The sequence below is a fragment of the Leopardus geoffroyi genome, chromosome A1 (assembly GCF_018350155.1).
Source record: "Leopardus geoffroyi isolate Oge1 chromosome A1, O.geoffroyi_Oge1_pat1.0, whole genome shotgun sequence".
NCBI classification, from domain to species: Eukaryota; Metazoa; Chordata; class Mammalia; order Carnivora; family Felidae; genus Leopardus; species Leopardus geoffroyi.
In genome coordinates, this window is record NC_059326.1 from 74,219,637 (window position 1) to 74,226,985 (window position 7,349).

Here is a 7,349-nt window from a genome sequence, read left to right on the forward strand (position 1 = left end):
GAAGTTTGTTTAATCAGTGGTAGCACTACCAACCTCTGGTCTTTTTTTTTTTTTCCCCATGAAAGCACCAATGAGGAATGTAATCTTCTAGAACAAACTGCTGAACTTTCGATTCTTCAGTAACCGTCATCCTTTTTGGTGAAGGACACACATGGTTTTTTTCCTTTGTAACACCGAAAACATTGCAGTCATGTTGAGCTACCTCTCCCGAAAATTTGAGGAAGTCTAACCTCATTATATCAGACGATTATGGCACAATAAAGAGCCTTTGCACTCTACTTGACGCCTAAAGATTATTTAGAGACATTCAATATTTATCATTTCATTACCAATAGGCTCTGGGTGGATAAGATTACAAAGATGGAGAACTTGTAGCTTATGAATGTTATTTCAAATTAATTGAAAATGATACAACATGGCATATACTTCCCAGAACATGGCAACTGATTGCTAAAGGTTTATATAACATGAACAAATATAAGCATACGCTCAAAACGTCTTAGTTTTTTATTTTTTTAAAAAATGTTTATTTATTTATTTTGAGAGACACGCACAGAGAGAGAGAGAGAGAGAGAGAGAGAGAATGAATCCCAAGCAGGCTCCCCACTGTCAGTGCAGAGACCGATGTGGGGCTGATCTTACTAACCCATGAGGTCATGACCTGAGCCGGAATCAAGAGTCGGATGCTCAGCCAACAGCCACCTAGGAACCTCAAAATGTCTTAATTGTTAATGCTTTTTGACCCTTTTCTTAATTTTTGAGCAGTAATTAATAAATACACTTTTAGAAAGACCTATAGACATGTTTACCACCTTCTTCTCCTCACTTAAAAGTATCCCCATAGTGTGAAATATAGATTATGTCATTGGATATTCTGAATCCTTCAAAGCAAAATCCTTTACATATATATTTTTTTAATTTAATGTTTATTCATTTTTGAGAGAAAGAGAGAGGCAGAGTGTGAGTGGGTGAGGGGTAGAGACAGAGGGAGACACGGAATCCGAAGCAGGAACCAGACTCTGAGCTGTCAGCACAGAGCCTGATGTGGGGCTTGAACCCACGAACCATGAGATCATGGTCTGAGCCAAGTCGGATGCTGAACCAACTGAGTCACCCAGGTGCCCCCAAATTCTTTACATATCTTGAAGATACCATCAAAACTGGTTATTTTAACTTTTAAAATATATGAATATTATATACCATGCACATGGTATATAATATATAATTATATTAAAGTAAAAATAAATATAATAAAATGTATATGATATGTAATATTATACACTATGGAAACATATTTCTATACTTTATAATTAATTATTAATTTATATACGTTAAACAAATATTTTAAAAATAGAAATATAAAATGTATTAAGATATAATATATAAAATAGACATATTGCACACCATACTATATCAAATTATAAACGTATCAGTATATAATATAATATATAATACTATATAACATATACATATACAAATAATAATATATACTATTAAATATTTCATTTTTTAAAACATTTATCTTTATTTTTGTTTTACAATAAAAGCATCCCCAAGACATGGCCTTGTCTCAAATGCATGACAATTAAAACTCATCTCAACAAGTTAGGGTGCAAATTTTCAGAATCAGTGACTTTTCATGTCATGAGTAAACTGAATTTTGCATTATTATAGTGGACCAAAACCTTCACTGTGTAGCTATATAGTTTGCTCGCTTAAGTAGCATACAAAGCTCAGGCACATGAAAGGATGCTATATTTTAGGGTTATCCTTCATGTTTTTTGCATCTCTGCTTTTTTTTTTTTAACTCTGCTTTTATTCAATGGTGTTACCTTTGCTTAAAAAACAAAACAAAAACAAACAAACAAAAAAAAACTTTATATTGATCAGGAATGACTTTGACTCCAAGTAACAATAACATCCGTGGCAACAGCAAAAAGAAAAAAAGTAAAACGAACCCCTAACTTTCCATGGCTTAAACAATTGAGATTTGTTTTCCCACTGAACAGTTTTTCAGGCTCCTGCTGGTATTGGTGTGGTGGGTTAACATCCTTAGGACCGATGATCCTGTTTGGTTGGAGGTTGTGTCATGGGTCAAGGTGGCTGCTGCAGCTCCAGCCATCACATCCTGAGCAGAGTGCATGTTTCCTGTACTTACATTTATCTATGTTTGTCCCCTTTTTTTTCTTTGCTTTCCCAGAAGCACCTTTAGAAGACTTCCTTTTACACTTCATGGTTTGGAATCAGTCATATACACCTAACCAGAAAGGAAGCCTAAGAAAGTAACCATTTATCTTTAAAGCCCTAATCTGGTGAGAGGGTGCACCCTAAGAAGAGTTTGTAATGGTGTTTGGGTTGCCAGTTCTGTGCCTACCACTATTGTGCTTCTGTTTTGAAACTGTCTTCAGGGATAACATATCAACCTGATGAAGAATTCAGTCTCACTTCCTTACAATATGTATAAAAAATCATTCCCAAACCCAAATCTTAAAATTTTCTTTTTTTCTATTCTCATTCTTTTACCTCATATCAACTGGAGCTAATTGGGAATAGAGGAAACATGCACAATTAAATCAGGTAATATGGTACAGAGAGAAAATGTTGTGGTTTCAGACTCAACTTAAGATACCCTGACTGGGGCGCATGGGTGGCTCCGTCGGTTAAGCCTCTGACTCTTGGTTTCGGCTCAGGTCACGATCTCATGGTTCCTGAGCTCAAGCCTTGCATCAGGCTCTGCACTGACACTGTGGAGCCTGCGTGGGTGTCTCCTTCCTCATCTCTCTCTGCCCCTCCTGCTCTCTCTCTCTCTCTCAAAATAAATAAATAAACATAAACAAGATACCCTTATGAAAGAGTAAAATAACTAATAGACATGAATTTCTGTGCCCTTTGCTATAATTGAATCCCATGCACTTCTCTAATTGGTAAAAACCCCAGGAAAGTTGTCTCTTCTTATCCATGAGGGATACATTCCAAGACCCCCAGTGGATGCCTGAAACCTAGTTCTGGATCCTAAAAACACTGTGTTGTTGTCCTATGCACACACACCTATGATAAAGTTTCATTTTTAATTTAAGCATAGCAAGAGGTTAACAACAATAACTAATAATAAAAGAGAGCACTTATAATAATGTATTGTAATAACAGTTACGTGAACATGTTCTGTTTTTCTTTGCCTCTCTCAAAACACCTTATTGTGCTATACCCACTTTTCTTTCTCCGATGGTGTGAGATGATACGATGCCCACATGACGAGACGAAGCGAGGTGAATGGTGTAGGCACGTGACGTAGCTTTAGGTCCTAAAGACCTTCTGACGGTACATCAGCCGGAAGATCACCTGCTTTCCGACCGCTGACACCAGGGAAGGCAAAACCTTGGTCAGGGGCGATTACTCTAAACGAAGCTGAATCTTGTAAGAGTTGACTACTTTTACTAGCGTATAAAATAGCTTCCCACACATTACCTAAGAACATCAAAAGTTTTCAGCCCAGCGTTCAAAATTATTCATCTTTACCTACCCAGATTTACAGCTTGATCGTCGATGATTTGTCTTCCCATTCGGTGAACCATGCCAGACTGAATTAAGTACGTTCATGTTGAGATCTGGCCTTAGCACAAGCTTTGATCACTCTTTTCCTTTCTTCCTTAATGCCTGAGCATTCAATTAAATATAATTATAATTAGATTATACAGTATAGATAATTTATATATATGAATTATAATACATATTCTACCATTCTACTAATTACTTTGACAGCATTCTGTTATTCAATGTCTAAATGTTTTGGAAACAAGTTTGATAAATAGCTCTTGTACCACATTTAACATTTTAAAATTCCCTGAATAATAAAAAAAAAAAAAAAAAAGCAAAAACCTGAAGAGGGACTCCTGGGTGGCTCAGTCGGTTAAGCGTCCAACTTTGGCTCAGGTCATGATCTCACAGTTTGTGGATTCAAGCCCTGCATCGGGCTCTGTGCTGACGGCTCAGAGCCTGGAGGCTGCTTCAGATTATATGTCTCCCTCTCTCTGCCCTCCCCTCTCTTTCTCTCTCTCAAGAATAAATAAATATTAAAAAAAATTGTTAAAAAATCCTGAGGAATATTTTGATTCTTACTTTTGTGGCTTCTAAAACACAGGATTCATGCTGCCGGTTTTCATGTCACGTTACCTTAGTTGAATTGTTATCGTGTTAATGATTTTGTAAATATATTTACTTACGAATGTGGGTATGCCATGAAAGTCATTATAAAATGTAGGGATTGTCAAGCAGAATATAACAGTTGGGAATAATCTCAGTTAGAAACTGGTCCTGATATCCACTTTACTGTGGTTGGCTGTACAAACGCCGGGCTATGAATGTCAGAGACTGGATGACTGCATTGGGGATAAGTTATTCCAGAACTCAAATGTAGTCTTGGGAAAAGCAAAGTTTTATGGAGTTAGAGGTGCACTGGGTATACTTATCTGCATGAAGAAGAGAACAAGGCATTTTTCTTTTCTCTGATGCCTTCCACCTATCAGGGAACAGACTGGAAACAGAGGCGTCTGCTGGAGATGGGGTGTTCTATGCCCTGCTCGAATGAACGTGTGTCCGCGTATATCGCAGCTTTATGCCGTCTCCTGGGAACACCGCTTGGACTTGTTGGTGTGCCTCGTGATTTCCCTGTCTCAGTTTGACTGTGGTGATTTTTTTTCAGAGTAGGTATTTTATATTTTGAGATTGTTTTCCGGAGGTGGACATTTTCTTTTTTGTTTGAAATCCGAGGCTTCTGTGTGTTATGCTACTAGGCAGTGAATGGACACATGCTACTTACTTCTTTCTTCTAATGGTCCACCTTCATGTTATCAGAAGCAGGTCTAGAGCTAGTTAGAGCCTGAGGAGTAGTCGCAAATGAGGAAAATTGCATATTTTATTTAAAAAAAATTTGTACTAATGTTTGTTTTTTTTTTGAGAGAGAGAGAGAAACAGAGCATGATCAGGGAGGGACAGAGAGAGAGAGGGAGACACAGAATCTGAAGCAGGTGCCAGGCTCTGAGCTGTCATCACAGAGTTCCACGTGGAGCTTGAACTTGTGAACCATGAGATCATGACCTGAGCCGAGAAGTCGGACGCTTAACCAACTGAGCCACCCAGGCACCCCTATAGTTTCTGGTTGACCCAGAGTTTTCTTTCTTTTCAGTCCCAACTCTGTATTCATTTGTTTACTTTTAAAAATGTCTATCTGGGGGCGCCTGGGTGGCGCAGTCGGTTAAGCGTCCGACTTCAGCCAGGTCACGATCTCGCGGTCCGTGAGTTCGAACCCCGCGTCGGGCTCTGGGCTGATGGCTCAGAGCCTGGAGCCTGTTTCAGATTATGTGTCTCCCTCTCTCTCTGCCCCTCTCCTGTTCATGCTCTGTCTCTCTCTGTCCCAAAAATAAATAAACGTTGAAAAAAAAAACACAAAAATTAAAAATGTCTATCTGATGATTTTTATGAATTTCATATAGGAGGCACTGGCAATCTGTCATGGAGCATTTATTTCCTTTCTTGTTTAAGTTTATTTATTTTGAAAGAAAGCAAGTGAAATAAAGAGAACAAGAGAGAGAGAGGAGTGAGAACCAGTGGGAAGGGGCAGTGAGAGAGGGAGAGAGAGAAAGAATCCCAAGCAGGCTCCATGTTGTCAGCCCAGAGCCCTACATAGGACTCGAACTTATGGAACCATGAGATCATGACCTGAGCCAAGAAGTAGGATGCTTAACCAACTGAGCCACCCAAGCACCCTGAAAGCTTGCATATTTTCAAGATCAACTGTGTGTATGCATGAACAAGTGTTTCTGTGTGTGTTTTGCATAACCTGATTTATATTTTACACCTTTAATGCATTCCCGTTTATGAATATTTCATTAGGAGCATTACCTGGTTATTTTATTTTTGTGCATTCACTAAGAATAATTAAGCCTTTATTTTATCTTGAATTCCACCCTGTGACAGAGACCAAGTTTTAACATCTGATAAAAACAAACAACTCCACGTGCAGCCAGAGAGACCTAAGGACTTTACAAGGTTCTGTTTGGCTGAAATGCTTCATGGTCGATTGGCTGGGCTATTAGAGGATGGAGTACTTTCAGCTATGGGTTATGATGACCATCACATCGTGGTCATGTGTCACATCATGAAGTGAGGTAACAATGCACACATTTTATATGTTATACGGAAATGTCATTTGTTTCAATCAAATATTTGACATAGTCTAATGCAACAGATTCTTTGAAAAAAAATGCCTAGAGAGATGTTTTCTGATGTTTTTTTAAAAAAAAACTCTGAACATAAGAGCATCAATATATGAATTATACTTGTATGAGTCACAACGACGATTGTCCTAGACAATGGGTGGTGAGGGAAATTACTGAGATTTACTAAAATTCCAGCACAAATTATTTGACTTTTCTTTGCCTTCAAAGTAATGACCTTGGAAAGGCCCAAATAAGAAGGATTTTCCTCTGGTAACTAGTTCAGAAAGAATGTCAGTGTTTTTTAAATTAAGGTATGATTGTTACGTTCATAATTTTGTTAACATTATTCATTAACTCAGAAAAGCCTTTCTTACTCTCCTTTCATCTTAATGTTAATTTATTTTTAAGACTATACTTTCAGGGATTATTTCTATAGTTCGTTACTAGAGAAGTTTCTCTGAATGTTTAATGTTGATTTATTTTTGAGAGAGAGACACACACACACAAATCCAAAGCAGGATCCAAGCTCTGAGCTGTCAGCACAGAGCCCGACACTAGGCTCGAACTCACAACAGCAAGATCATGACCTGAGCCAAAGTTGATCGCTTAACCGATTGAGCCACCCAGGTGGCCCATTCCTCTCCTTTAAAAAAACAAAAACAAAACAAAACAAAACAAAACAACAACTGTTATTCACAGGGTAAAGCATTGAATACGTGACCAAAATAATAAACCAAAAACAAACAGTTTGCATGTTTCCATGGTATTTTTTCACGTGTGTGTATGTGCGTGTGTGTAAATGTGTGTGTATAGGTAAGGAGCTGGGACGAATCGATGAAGAGGGTGGAATTTAGTAATAACGTTATTCTTTTTGTGCGAGCTATCCAGAAGGCACTGTGTACATGGAAGAAGGTGTCATGCACGCTGACCTTGGGAGAAGAATGCCATTCATAAAGAATTCCATTTGGGCATACCTTCTTCAATCACAGCAGCCAACCACAGGTATTATTGAGCTATCGCTTTGTGTCATCCAGTCTCCTAGACACCATGACCAGTATAAAATGAGGTGGGAGATTGAATTCCCTTCTGCAAGAAGCTTTCAACACGATAATTTATTTACATTAAAACACACAA

General features: G+C 38.1%; 1 pseudogene; it reads left to right on the forward strand.

Annotated features, from left to right (window-relative positions):
• Nucleotides 1-6,620: 6,620 nt before the first annotated feature.
• Nucleotides 6,621-6,723, forward strand: LOC123582396 (annotated as a pseudogene).
• Nucleotides 6,724-7,349: the final 626 nt, after the last annotated feature.